Raw genomic sequence first — 15,149 nt, forward strand, 5'->3', positions numbered from 1 at the left:
TGAAAGCAGGAGAAGGGGATGACAGAGGATGAGATGATTGGATAGCAACACTGACTCAATGGACATGAGTTTGAGGAAACTCTGGGAGGTGGTGATGGACAGGAAAGCCTGGCGTGCTACAGTCCATGGGGTTGAAAAGAGTCGGACTCGACTGAGTGACTGAACAACAGCAATACTCAAAAACACATTCATTCCAACATGAAAATGAATGGGCAAAACAGGAGGATTAATACTCCTTGGAACTTGATGTAATAGATCTATCTGAAAGAAACTTTAAGGGGAAAACGGCAGTTTTCAAATGAAGGCAAAGAATGGAAAATACTGAAAGAAAGGGGGAAAAAGGACATGACATTGTGAGAAAAGAAGAGGTGTATTTGAAAAGGAATCAAATAATCTAGAAATAATATACTCACTGAAATGACTGAGTGAAAGAAAATCTTGCTCAGCATTCACTCAACTGAGTAACCTGTCAGTCTGTACTTCCAGCTCAGCTGGTTAGTGCCCTCCTGCAGTCCCCTGCCCTCCGTGACTGCCCCCTCACAGGGCTTACCACACTGCCCTATAGCTGCTTCTTTCCTCCCCTGTTAGACTGTAAGTTCTCTGGGCACACTGGACTGTCCTATTCATGGTTGGCACAGTGTCTGTCACATGGCAAGAACCCAGTGAATAGTCACTAGAAAATGAATGAATGAGCAAAAGTACCTTTAACCGTTACAAAGTTATTTATGTTAGCACCACTTAAAGAATGAAAACTTTAGGAAGACCCATATGCCCCCAAAGCGGGATCAAATAAACAGCAGAAAATTAACGAAATACTGGGACTTCCCTGGCAGTCCATCGGTTAAGACTCCACACTTCCACTGTAGGGGACTCGGGTTTGATCCCTGGTCAGGAAACTTAAGATCCAGCATGCCATGTCATATGGCCCCCAAAAAGAGAAATAATACATAATACTCTTGTAGACCTTGAGAATGGTCAGGTACATAGATTAGCAGTCCCTGGGATCATGTGGAGAACTACCATTAGAATGAAAAGACAGAATACAAAATAGCAATTTCTCATTATTGCAACCAAGTTGATGTCACGCTAACCAGGTCAGGAAGCAACTTGCTGCTGCTGCTGCTGCTGCTGCTGCTAAGTCGCTTCAGTCGTGTCCGACTCTGTGCGACCCCAGAGACGGCAGCCTACCAGGCTTCCTCGTCCCTGGGACTTTCCAGGCAAGAACACTGGAGTGGGTTGCCATTTCCTTCTCCAATGCATGAAAGTGAAAAGTGAAAGTGAAGTTGCTCAGTCGTGTCCGACTCTAGCGACCCCATGGACTGCAGCCCACCAGGCTCCTCCGTCCACCGGATTTTCCAGGTAAAAGTACTGGAGTGGGGTGCCATTGCCTTCTCTCGGAAGCAACTTGAGGTGATGCCAAAGCCAGAAAGAATTCAGACCTCACCTGGGGAGGAGTGAGCTATACCAGGTGTCAGAATTTATCCTGGTATAAAGAAAATGGGTTTGTCTGGATGCAGACTTCGTGTTTATTACTTTGGGGTGAAAACGTTCTGGCTGCTGCCTCTGTTCACCTGCTTGCCTGGAGTAGGGATGGGGAGCACGGGCCTTCCTTCTGTCCTGAATCCCTGGGGTTCCATACCTGCCTTAACTCAGGAAACACCTCTTGTCCTAATTAGGCTCAAAAAAGGTACATCGTAACTGGCACTGTCTCAGAAGTTCTGGCACATCATGCAGGTCACTGGACATATTGTTATGTGAGATCACTAAGCCTTCCAGGAGAAACATGGAAGACAGATATGGAACTAATTGGTCCCAAGGTCTTGGGATGAAGCCTACGAGAGTGAAGAGGGGAAATGGGACCTCTTCACTCTGGGGAGAGTGGGCATGTCACAGTGAGCACAGTAATAACCCTAGAGTCGGAAAGGACCAGACGCCTAGTTGGTGTTCTGTTCTGTTATCCTCCTCTTGGTGGAGGAAGGTGAGTCTCTTGTGCCCAATGTCTGTTTGTCCTGAAAGGTGGGAAGAAGTTTTCTTCTCCTGCAGTAAAAGTCAAACAATAATGGGCCCTTGTCCCAAGTCTGGGTGAGTTTGGAAATTAAGACAACGTCAGGACTTTTCATTCAATGGAAGGATACTCAGCACTGAAAAGACATTGATTTGGGCAATGACATGGATGAGTCTCAAAAATATTATTCTAAGTGAAATAATCCAGACACACAGAACACATGTATAATTCCATTTAAATGAAGTTGTAAAACAGGCAAAATGAATCTACGGGGTTGAAAATCAAAACAGTGATTGCCTATGGAGGAATGACTGAAAAGAGGCAGGAGGACATTTTGACGGGGGGGGGTGGGGAATAAAAGCATCCTTCATCCTGATTGGGGTTGTGGTTACTTGAGTGGCTACACTAGTAAGAGCTCACCAAATTGTATTCTTAAAATCTGGGCATTTTCTCGTAAGATCATTATTCCTTAATTAAGGAAGAAATATTGGAGTAGGAGATGGCAAGCCACTCCAGTATTCTTGCCTGGAAAATTCCACAGACAGAGAAGCCTGGCGGGCTATGGTCCATGGGCTCATAAAGAGTTGGAGATGACCGAGCACGCATGCATGCAAGGGAGAAATATTTTAGAACTAAGATTCTTGTTGTTTCCTTTTAGTAGGTATCTAAGGGTTCTAAAGGGAAGGTGCTGTCACAACATCTATTGCACACATTCATGTGAATTCTTACGTAACAAGAGAAACAGAACCATTCCTATCTCTCTTGCTTTCCTACCAGCCCATGCTGCTGCTGCTGCTGCTAAGTCGCCTCAGTCGTGTCCGACTCTGTGCGACCCCATAGACGGCAGCCCACCAGGCTCCCCCGTCCCTGGGATTCTCCAGGCAAGAACACTGGAGTGGGTTGCCATTTCCTTCTCCAATGCATAGAAGTGAAAAGTGAAAGGGAAGCCGCTCAGTTGTGTCCAACTCCTAGCGACCCCATGGACTGCAGCCTACCAGGCTCCTCCATCCATGGGATTTTCCAGGCAAGAGCATGGCAGAGTCTAAATCCTTCTGTGCGGGGCTGTCCTGATAAGTGTTTAAGAACTAGCTTTCTAGGAAAAGAAAAACCCTGGTTCATAGCACTTGCTGATAAATGTGGTGTAAATACTCTCACCAGGGCTGATTTCATTGCTGCTGATGTGATGTCAACAAGCGTGGACTTGGGAAGAAATGGGTGCAGTTGAATTTCACAAGCCAGTAGGAGCCAGCTCCAGCACACCCCTGCAACAAGCCTTTATTGCAAAACTTCAGGGGAGTCTTGGCAGAGCTGAGGGAACAGCTGTTAAAAGTGGTGTGAGGCTCTGGGGCAAGCAGTCATTGCCTGTTAGCTTGAACATGAAGGGTGGCAGGAGGAAGGGACACTGCACTAAAGTGGTGGTGTGAAAGACCACCCACCTGTAAGAGCGGTCAGCCTTGCTAGATATGGTGGTTTAGCAGCCGTGTAACTGGGATTAGCAACCTGTTGGCAGCATCAGGATTTTTAAGTGAAAATATGGATTAATAGATAGCATCACTGACATGAATTTGAGCAAACTCCAGGAGATCATGAAGGACAGGGAAGCCTGGTGTGGTACACTCCATGGGGTCCCAAAGAGTCGGACATGACTGAGCGACTGAAGAGCAACAACACGCGTTAGTTCATTTAAAGTTTATGAATTCTGATTTCTCTGGAAGAACAGAGAGGAATATCTGGCACCACGGGGCCTGCATTCCCTCCTGAAAAGAACAGGTCATAACAGGGTAGAAGCTGCGTCTCAACAACATACCTACTGCAATCCAGGGTTTGCCCGCATGGCTCTGGTTGGCATGTAAGTTTGTAAATCCTGCTTCAGGTTGTGCCGCCTCTGAGAATTGGTTTGGTTTCTGGTAGAACTGTGTGTGTGTAGATGGTTACCTACTGGATGAACTGAAGAATACCCATGCACAGCCACAATTCTCCAGTTGGAGGATCTAGACTTGATGTCTGGGGTAGCCATGTTCACTCTGGGTGCTCTTGGGACACCGAGGGACAGCAGCACCTGGCCAGGACATTGCCGGGACCCCTCATTCTCTATTCTGGCAGAACATTAGAATCACTGAAGTGGAGTGAAGTCACTCAGTCGTGTCAGATTCATTGCGACCCCATGGACTGTAGCCTACCAGGCTATTACTTGGATGGAGAATCACTGAAGGAGTTTTTTTTTGTTTTTGTTTTTTTTTAAAAAAAAAAAGCTCAGCTCTGAGCCCAAACAGTTGCCTAAGAATCTCTGGGGATAGAGTCTGGAAATTTAAATGTTTCAGAGAAGCTCTGCAGACGACCATAATATGTTTTTTGTTTGTTTTGTTTTTAAGGAAGGCACCACGTAAAGGTGCTTTTTCCTTGGACCAAAGGAAGAATCACGTAGCCTCCAGCTTACATTCTCTTTCCTCCCCAGGTTGTAGTTCCTGTTCCTTCCTCAAAGAGAGGAACAGGGCAGTAAGGGAGATGTGGCTTGCTCACCCCACCCCTGCGTGGGACTAGGTAGAAGTTGTATGTTGCACAGAAGAGCTGGGCCAGGGTTCCAGCAGGACACAGAGGCAGAATGACCTTTGGCTCACAGTGAAGCTAGGTGCCCTGTGAGACTTCAGGAGGGACAGAAAGTAAAAATGCCCCTTGAGTCCTTCAGCCAATATGCATAGAACACCTCCTGTATGCCAAGCATTGTTGCAGATGCTGGAGATATAGCAGTAAGCAAAACAGACAAAAATGCCTGCCTTCATGGAACTGGCATTCTTATTTATTTATTTTTAATTTTGGCTGTGCTGGGTCTTTGTTGTGGGGCACGGGCTCTTCATTGCTGCTCACAGGCTTTCTGCAGTTGTGATGAGCAGTGGCTACTCTCTAGTGGCAGTGCATGGGCTTCTTGTTGCAGTAGCTTCTTTTTTTTTTGCAGAGCATATGAAATTAAAAGATGCTTGCTCCTTGGAAGAAAAGCTGTGACCAACCTAGATAGCATATTAAAAAGCAGAGACATTACTTTGCCAACAAAGGTCCATCTAGTCAAACCTATGGTTTTTCCAGTAGTCATGCATGGATGTGAGAGTTGGACCATAAAAAAAGCTAAGCGCTGAAGAATTGATGCTTTTGAACTATGGTGTTGGAGAAGACTCTTGAGAGTCCCTTTGACTGCAAGGAGACCAAACCAGTCAATCCTAAAGGAAATCAGTCCTGAATATTCATTGGAAGGACTGATGCTGAAGCTCTAATACTTTTGTTAGGGGAAGCACACTGACTGAAACCGCCCACCCTGGTCAGGCCCTTTAGTAACCATTCGCATGAGCTGTTTTATGACAGGAGTTCCTGGTAAGGAATATGGAACTAATAAGCCACCACAAACTGGAAGAGTTTGGGAAAGGTCAAAAGGAGACACCGCGTGTCCATCCACTTCCCAGAATCCCTCTCGCTAGCATCCATCTTGGCTGAGCGATGCGTGCGCCACCAGGAAAGACTCAGAATGATTGGCCAAAGACAACCCGGAAGCTAATCCCATCATCATAAAACCCAAGACTGTGAGCCACGTGGCAGAGCAGTTCTCCTGGGTTCCCTTACCCTACAGGTCTCCACCCGGGTGCCCTTTCCCAATAAAATCTCTTGCTTTGTCAGCACATGTGTCTCCTCGGACAATTCATTTCTGAGTGTTAGACAAGAGCCCAGTTTTGGGCCCTGGAAGGGTTCCCCCTTCCTGCAACACTTTGGCCACCTGATGTGAAGAACTGACTCATTGGAAAAGACCCTGATGCTGGGACAGATTGAAGGCAGGAGGAGAAGGGGACAACAGAGGATGAGGTGGTTGGATGGCATCACCGATTTGATGGACATGAGTTTGAGCAAGCTCCAGGAGTTGGTAATGGGACAGGGAAGCCTGACATGCTGCAGTCCATGGGGTCGCAGAGTCAAACACGACTGACTGAACAGGCTCTAGGGTGCTTGGGCTCAGTAGTCGTGGCACAGAATGCAGGCTCAGTAATTGTGGCACATGGGCTTAGTTGCTCCACAACATGTGGGATCTTCTTGGACTAGGACTCAAGCCTGTGTCCCCTGTATTGGTAGATGGATTCTTAACCACAGGACCACCAAGGAAATCCCAGAACTGGCATTCTAATGCGGGAGGCAATAAACATCATTAGAAAATCAGTATAAGGGAAGGCAATAAGGGAGACAAATAAAGCAAGGGAAGGGGACTGGAAACATGTTGTGGTATTGCATGTTGGGGAGTATGTGGGAATGAGGAAAGGCATTGGTGAGAAGGTAACACATAAGCAAATATGTAAAGGAGGTGAGAGGGTGAGCCAGACAGGTATATGGCAAAAGAAAGTTCTAGATAGGAAGAATGACACAGGCATAGGCCCTGGGGGTGGAAGTTAGTCTGGAAGGTTGGAGGGAAAAGAGGTCAGATGCCTAGAGCAGAGGCAGAGGAGGGAGAACAGTGGAAAGGAGGTCAGGGAGTTGAGCCTTGTGGGCTATTGGCTGTGGGCTTGGCTATGACACCCCCGGTGGTACAGTGGTAAAGAATTTGCCTGTCAATGCAGGAGACTTAAGATCCCTGGGTCAGGAAGATCCCCTGGAGAAGGAAAAGGCAACCCACTCCAGTATTCTTGCCTGGAGAATCCCAGGGACAGAGAAGCCTGGTGAGCTACAGTCCATGGGGTAGCAGAGCTGGACATGACTGGGCCCAGCACAGCAGCAGCAGAGACATACACTGGATATATCCCTAATGTAGACCAGACAAAGGTGGCCCTTGAAAAGAGTGGGGAAACTGAGGCTAGAGTCACCGACATTCAGCCGGCTTTCTTTCCGATTTGCCCTAGAGCAATCAGAACGGTCAGCTGGGACAATATAGGGGGCTGGGACTGTGGTGGTGGTTTGCTGAGCCCTGAGATGGGTGGAAAACTGCAGGGTGGGTGTATGTGTAACCCTGAAGGGTGGGGCCTGACAGAGGAGGCTGGACAGGCTGGGGCTCCTTGGAATCTGGTAAAGGAGGAAAGAGGACCCTCTACTCTCCCACAAGCACTTCCTATGCTCTCCAAGTGTCCTGCTTCCTATTTAGGAAAGATTAGTGGAGGGCCTACTCTGTGGTGGGGACTGTGCTACATTCTGGGGACACAGAGACACAGAAGCCAAGATCCTGTCCCACTGTCTTATAAGGACTAAAGCCTCTGGTGAGATTTAACAATGTCATTTGTGGGACTTCTCTGGTGGTCCAGAGGTTAAAAATCTGCATGTCAGTGCAGGGGATATGGGTTTGATCCCTGGTCCAGGAAGATCCCACATGCTGCAGAGCCACTAAGCCCACGTGTCACAACTACTGAGTCTGTGCTCTAGAGCCCCATGCTCTGCAATAAGAGAAGCCATCGCAATGAGAAGCCCGCCCGTCGCAGCTAGAGAGTAGCCCCTTCTGGCCGCAACTAGAGAAAGCCTGAATGCAGCAGCGAACACCAGCACAGCCAAAAAGATTTTTTATAAGCATCATTTGTCGCATTTCCTCACATTCCTAGCACCGTGCCTATTTGTTAAAAGAAAAGAAGGAAGAGAGAATCCTGATGGGAAGAAAGAAGAAATCACACAGCTCTTTGATGGAAGGAGTGGATTTTAGTGGTTTGTTATGTAACTCTCCCAGAGTTACAGCTCTCCCAGAAAGATGGAAAACAGGAGCTTTGTCATGGAGAAGATGCACTGATTGTATATCTCAGATGGAGAATCACTGCTTCTTGGATGGCGGCTGGCGTGGGGTTGTTGCAGGGAGGAAGCCAATTCTGACTCCATGTTGGAAACTGTTTCTTTGACTTGCTTTTCATCGTTTTTATTACTATATAATACTCCGTGGCTTGCCTGGAGGACCCTGCCTCTCTGCTTGACTATAAACTAAAGTGTCTTTGTTCAGCTCATGGAGAGATGGTTTGTCCCTGCCCACCTGTGAATACAAGAGATTAGCTCACCCCTTCCAAAGGCAGGCCATTCCCTTAGAGATGCTTTGCAAGACTGAAGACCCTTTCACTTTACTTCCCCACTGCCTTTTGACTTTGGTTCCTCATTGCTTCTTTCTCTCTGGTCTATTAAAGAACCTGGCATCCAGACCCCAATAAGATGGTTATTTTGAGGCACTAGCCTGCCATCTTTTTGGTCTGCCGGCTCCCGGTTAAAGTCTCTTCCTTGCCTCAACACCTGTCTCAGATTCATTGACCTATTGTGCGGCCAGCAGAGCAAGCTTGGACTTGGTAAACAGGAGGAGACGGGCAGAGTAGCTCAGGCTGGGAAGTGCTCACGGGAGAAAGGTCATCAGGACAGGCAGGGCAGCTGGCTGCTTGGAAACAATCTGTCCTTTCTCCACTTGGGAACCTCCAAGCTGCTCATGTTTCTCCATGCCCTGCTGCGGAGGGCCCTTCGGGCCTCAAGAAAGGCCCATAGCTGTTTGGAGATAAAAGAGAGCTTGATCTGGGGTGTGAGGCCCCACCTGCCGGTCGTGTGCTCGCCCTCCAGGCGCCTGGGAAGGCGCCGCCTGGCACTGTTCCGGGGCTCAGGCCTTGCATTGCTGGCTCCCATCTGGCGCCTCTCTGCCCAGACCCCTGCCTTGGCTCTGAGGGTGAGGGGTGGGGGGGCTGTCCTCCCCAAGAAATATGATCCCTCCCTCTGCTCCCAGCCGGCCCCGGCCCCCCTCTCCTGGCTGGCCCCTCTCTCCCAGGGGCTGGGGGTGTAGCTCAGCCTCCAGCTTGTTCCCTGTTAGGCCAGCCCCCACCCCGCTGCTGTTTCACGCTAGGCCCTCAGTCCTCATTCCCAGGACGCCACCCTGGGCCCCCCCTCCACCCCCAGGCGAGCTTCTGGTGACCTTGAGGCCTTCTGGAATAAAGAAGGGGCGGGGCCCGGGCCTTGCACAAGCCTGGCCCAGTCCCCGAGAACTGCCAGCTTTGAAGCTAGATGGTTCACACGCCAAAGAAGAGCTGTTCACGGTCCTCACTGACACCTCCAGGCCACCCGCGTCAGGACTGACTCGTCCGCTGTCTTTCAGGTCCCCCGCCCTCAGGGAGTCTCCCCCTGCGGAGGGCGGGTGGTGTGCCGCCCTGGGTCCCTCCAGGCGCCAGTCGGCTCTGGGAATAATCACATCCCGCCGACTGACAAGTTAGGAGCACTGGGAGCAGAAAGGGGCCGGGCGCAGAGAAGGGGAAATGTGGGGAGCGTCCTGGGGCAGGGCAGGGCAGAAGCAGGGCTGCCTGAGCCTGGCACTCACGCTGACGGGCAGCTGACGGCACCAAGCCCTCCCAGGAGACGGGAAGATCAATACTGGAGGGACAGGATGGGAAATCCTGGCCGTTTGGAGGAGAGGACAGGAAAGACTGGTCTGGGAGGGAGGCGAGCTTTCTTCATCCCTCCTCCTCCAAAGCCAGGGGCTAGCGGGGAAGGCCCACCCCTCCACTGGCACCAGCGGTTGGCCTCTGCCCATCACGTGACTACCCAGACAGCCCACCCCCTCACCCCTGTCTGGGCCAGGTCGGGGGGGAGGTGGGGGGGGAGGGCGGGGGGAGGGGGCTAGAAGACTGCAGTGGGGAAGGGGAGGCTGTGAGGGGAGGAGGGGCAAGGGCAGTGCTGCAGGAGCAGGTTTCAGCCAGCTGCCTGAACCTCCTCTGGAGCCACGTCAGCCCCACCTCCCAGGTCTGACAGTCACAGGCGACTAAGCTCTTGGCAGGTGCTGTGCTTGACTGAGGCTGCAGGCCAGGTTGGGGGGCAAGGGGGTCCCAGGGAACACGCCAGCCTGTCCCCTCCGGGGCTTGGCTCACTGAGGATAAATGCTTCTCTGGAGAGTCCTCACTCGCCCCTGAAAAACCCCTTCACAAACCCCTGGAGATCTCATGGGTATTCCTCTTGCTCTCTCACACACACACACCATCCAGGTCCCAAATGTTGACATTTCCTCCCTAGCAGTCCCCAAGTGCCCTCTGAGGCCCCAGGGCTGCCCATGAGGAGCCCTCTGGGTGCCCCCGATCTGCACACAAAGCCGCCTCTGCATCCCAGGGCAGAGCTTTCTTGCCAGAAAGCCAGACTGCCTGTCATGTGGCTGCTCAGCCCTGCAGTTCCTGCTTGGGCACTGCTCCCTCCCTCTTTTCCACTGTGTGGGCTACAGGGAACTAAGTTCTTCCATCTTTCTTACTGCTTGAAAGCAGAACTAAGAAGAGAAAAAAGCCATGAGGCTTATTCATGCCAAGGACCCCCAAAAGCCCTAAAATGGATGTACCCCTACTCAGAGGGAGATGTGTTCATGACCATTGGATCAGAGTGTCCTGTGTATAAATAAAATTCTGTATCCACTTCCCTTTAGCACCTTAGCTCAGCAGACAAAGCCTGCCAGGGCCAAGCTCCCATGGCCCCCTCCTCCCAGGTCCTGCCATTCCCCAGGCCCTAGGCACCGCACTGCGCGCGACTCCCTGCTCTTTTTCCTGGTCTTGCCCTGGTCTCTCAAGCCCATATCTCTTCTGCTTTTAATGCCTTTCCCCACCTTGTCCACCTGGGGAGTATACTCATCTCTCAGGCTGCCTCTGCTGAAAGTCTTCCTTGATGGCACCCTCTGCTCTCTGCAGACTTCAGTGCCCCTTCTCTGAATGTTCACAGCTCCCTGTTCAAAGCATTTCCCACATTGTATTTCAGTAGTTAATAGGCCCAGCTTCCTCATCAGGCTATGAGTTAAGGGGCAGTTTAATCCATAACCTCTGCCTCAGGGCTGACAGTGTTTAATCCATAACCTCTACCTTCGGGCTGACACACATGGCCTCTACCGTAATAAATGCTCAAGATACACTTGCCAACTGAATGCATGAGTTTAATGAATGGGGCAGAAGAGATCAAAGTGCACAGAGAGGAGCACCAGGTCTCTGAGGAGGGAAGGGAATTCCAGCAGTGGATATTAAGGAAGACTTCCTGGAGGAAGCAAAAAGTTATTTACTGGGTGGAGACATTCCAGGCTGAAGCAACAGATTAATCAAGAGTAGGGGAGTGGGGAAGCCATAGAAGAGGTCTTCTGTCAGGAATAACATTCACTGAGTGCTTCCTCTGTACCAGGCCTTACTCTTCAGTTCAGTTCAGTTCAGTCGCTCAGTCGTGTCCGACTCTTTGTGACCCCATGAATCGCAGCACGCCAGGCCTCCCTGTCCATCACCAACTCCCAGAGTTCACTCAGACTCAAATCCATCGAGTCAGTGATGCCATCCAGCCATCTCACCCTCTGTCGTCCCCTTCTCCTCCTGCCCCCAATCCCTCCCAGCATCAGAGTCTTTTCCAATGAGTCAACTCTTCGCATGAGGTGGCCAAAGTACTGGAGTTTCAGCTTTAGCATCATTCCTTCCAAAGAAATCCCAGGGCTGATCTCCTTCAGAATGGACTGGTTGGAAGGCCTTACTCTTAAATCCTCTTATTTAATAGTTACAAACAACCACAGGAGATTAGTACTATAAATATCCCCATTTCACAGATGAGGAAAGTGAAGTTTAACTACTGGCCCAAGGTGTTGAGGTTATATTTGATGAGAGAAGCAGATCAACCAGAAGTGATCAACAGAATATGGAATTTGACTTTATACAAGGGGCCAGGTACTTAAATCACTGATGCTGGTGGTCCAGTGGTTAAGACCCCGTATTCCCAATAGAGGTTGCTCTGGTTTGATCCCTAGTCAGGGAACTAGATCCGACATGCCACAGCTAAGACCCGGCTCAGCCAAATAAATAGTTAAAAAAAAAAAAAAAAAGAATTGATGCTTCTGAGTCTAAAATCCTCATGACACGCAGTGGGGAAGGGAAGATGGATGTGAAGTTGAGGGGAACAAGAAGGAAGAACCAATGAGAAAAGGCTGGGACTCTAGAGGATGAACAGGCAGCTACACCAAGACAGCAACTTCAGGGACACAGGTGACCTATAGGCAAAGTTGGCATCCTTTGTCCTGGAGCTAAACACACACCCAGCCCAGGACTAGACAAGCTGAAGGAGGTTCATAGAGAACCCCCAGATCTCCATCAACACGCGTGAGCTGCGGCAGTGCTGGAGCCCTGCACCGACCACAGGAGTGAGCGAGGTTCTTGTGTCCCGTCCTGCCTCCATGGTCAGCTTACAGGAAAGGCAATCCTGGGATCATGGTTCAGCTTAGCTCAGCTGGCACAGCCCAGAGCTACCAGGTCAGGGTCCCAACCCAGACCTCATGTGTATAAGGAAGAAATGACTGGGAAGTCAATAAGAGCCAAGCCAGGAGGGTCTTGGCAGCACGCCAAAGAGTTTGGGATTTCTTCATGTGATCACCATGCTGGTTTGCGAGATTGTGTGTCGAATTGGAAGCAAAGGTGGGACGAGCCCTTAGTGATATCCTGGAGGTGTTGGGCATACTCGGGCTGGGGTGGGAGGCAAGATGAGATGCCCACGGATCCCTGGGATAGATTCTAAATTGGGTGGTAGAGGCTGCGTGTAAATGAGGGGACCAGAAGCTGAGCTTCGGGTGGTGCCTGCGGGTGAGAAGCAAGTCAGGCAGAAAGGCTGGCAGGATGGTACGGGCTGAGGTCAGGGAGGTGGGAGGATCAGAGAAGCAGGGCCCTGGAAAATCTGGGGGAAGCAGGGGTGTGCAGGTGTCTTGGATCCTCCTTCTTCGGCAGCTCGGATGGTGCCTGGGCCCTGTTTGGAGTTGGGCCAATTTAGTGTGGCCTCCTGCCGGTGCCCCGGCCCACTCTGTGCCCCCTCCCCCCACCCCGGTGTGAAGGGCAGGTTCAGATGTTCAGCCCCTGCTCGGAAGCCCAAGGCTCTGGCAGCTGAAGGGTGAGATAAGCCTCTGGGCTCAGGGTGTGACGTTTGTCCTTCCTGCATGCCTCCTGAGGCCCCACTGCGTGCAGGACACTGGGCTTTGCTGGGGACGGGGCCCTGCCTGTCGGGAGCCTGGAAACAGTCTGGTGGGAGGCAGAGGAAGAAACTGGGCCCTGCTGTGGAGGGGAGAGGAACACCAAGGAGGGAGGCCTCCCCAGATGTGGGAGGAATCCAGGAAGAAGTGGTATTTACATATGTTTCCCATCAAGCCCCTAGATCTAACCACGGGAACAGGAGATTCAGGGGCCAGCTCTGTAGTCAGCAGACCGTGGGAGCTGTAGGCTCAGCGACCCAGCGTCTTCTTAGCCAAATGGTGTGGGAAAACAGAAAGAACGAGGTGAACCTATGCATGAAAAGAGAGTTAATAGACACAACAGCCCATTGTAACATGTGGACCTTATTAGGATCCTGATTTTTTTTTTTTTAATGATGATCAGTTAGTCTGCTCAGGCCGCCATAACAAAATACCACAGACTGAGAAGCTTAAAAACAACAGAAATGTATTCCTCACAGTTCTGGAGGCTTGAAGTTCCAGATCAAGGCCTGGCAGTGTGCTGTTTCTTCTGAGGATTGTTTTCCTAGCTTGAAGACGACCACTTAGTCTCAGGTGGCCTTGCCTCGGAGTGTGCAGGGGTGTGTGGGGGAGTCGGGGAGTGGGGTGGGGAGAGACAGGGCTCCTCCCTTTCTTGAAAGGCCACCAGTCCCATCAAATTACAACCTCACTCTTACAACCTCCTTAAAACTTGGGCGTGTGCTAAGTTGCTTCAGTCATGTCTGACTCTGCGACGCTATGGACTATAGCCTGCCAGGCTCCTCTGTCCATGGAATTCTCCAGGCAAGAATACTGGGGTGGGTTGCCATGCCCTCCTCTAGGGGAGCTTCCCAACCCAGGGATTAAACCTGAGTCTCCTGTGTCACTTGCATTAGCAGGCGTGTTCTTTACTGCTGAGCCACTGGGGAAGCCCCGTTTAACCTTAATTACCTGGTAAAGGCCCTATTTCCAATTTCAGCCACCCAGGAAGTTAGGGCTTCAATATGTGAATTTAGGGGGGACACAAGTCAGTTCACAGCAGGTGACATTTGTGAGGCATTGGCACTTTGCTGACTAGGCATTTGATATTGAGGAATTACTGCAAATTGTCTCCTGGGATGGGCTTCCCAGGTGGCGCTAGCGGTAAAGAACTCACCTGCCAATACAGAACACAGGAGAGACACGGGTTCAATCCCTGGGTCGGGAAGATCCCCTGGAGGAGGGAAGGCAGCCCAGTCCAATATTCTTGCTTGGAGAATCCCATGGACAGAGGAGCCTGGCAGGCTATAGTTCATGGGGTCACAAAGAGTCAGACATGATGGAAGCGACTTAGCACACACACATCTCTTAGGATATGATAATGGTATTAGTGTTTCCTATATATACATATGCATACACATATGCATGAAGTGAAGTGAAGTCGCTCAGTCATGTCCGACTCCTTGCGACCCCATGGACTATAGCCCGCCAGGCTCCTCCATCCATGGGATTCTCCAGGCAAGAACACTAGAGTGGGTTACCATTTCCCTCTCCAGGGATACGTGTGTATAACATGCATAAAATATTTGTAAGTGCGTGTGCATGTATAGCATAATATTCTCAATGTATATATTGTGTGTGAGTATATATTTTTCCTTACTTTTTATCATAGAAGCACACCGAAATATTTGTGGGTGAAATCACCTGATTGACTTCAACCTGGTCTGGGAAGGGGCAGGGTGAATGTGGCTGTAGATGGAACAAGGCTGACCATGAGTTGATGGTTGCTGGGTCCGAGTTATGAGTTCATGGGGGTGCATTATATTATTCTGTCTCCTTTTGCATGTGTTCCAAATTCTCCATAACAGAAAGTGAGGAGAGTTAGTGAGGTTTAGACATGAGGGGCGGAGAAGGCAATGGCACCCCACTCCAGTACTCTTGCCTGGAAAATCCCATGGCTGGAGGAGCCTGGTAGGCTGCGGTCCATGGGGTCGAGAAGAGTCTGACACGACTGAGCAACTTCACTTTCACTTTTCACTTTCATCAATTGGAGAAGGAAATGGCAACCCACTCCTGTGTTCTTGCCTTGAGAATCCCAGGGACGGAGGAGCCTGGTGGGCTGCTGTCTGTGGGGTCGCACAGAGTCGGACACAACTGAAGTGACTTAGCAGCAGCAGAAGACATGAGGGGAGAAGGCATCTGCTAGAAGAAATTGCTTAGGCGAAACTCTGAGGGAGGGAGGCTCTTGGG

Source organism: Bos javanicus, chromosome 23 (genome assembly GCF_032452875.1).
Source record: "Bos javanicus breed banteng chromosome 23, ARS-OSU_banteng_1.0, whole genome shotgun sequence".
Lineage (NCBI taxonomy): Eukaryota > Metazoa > Chordata > Mammalia > Artiodactyla > Bovidae > Bos > Bos javanicus.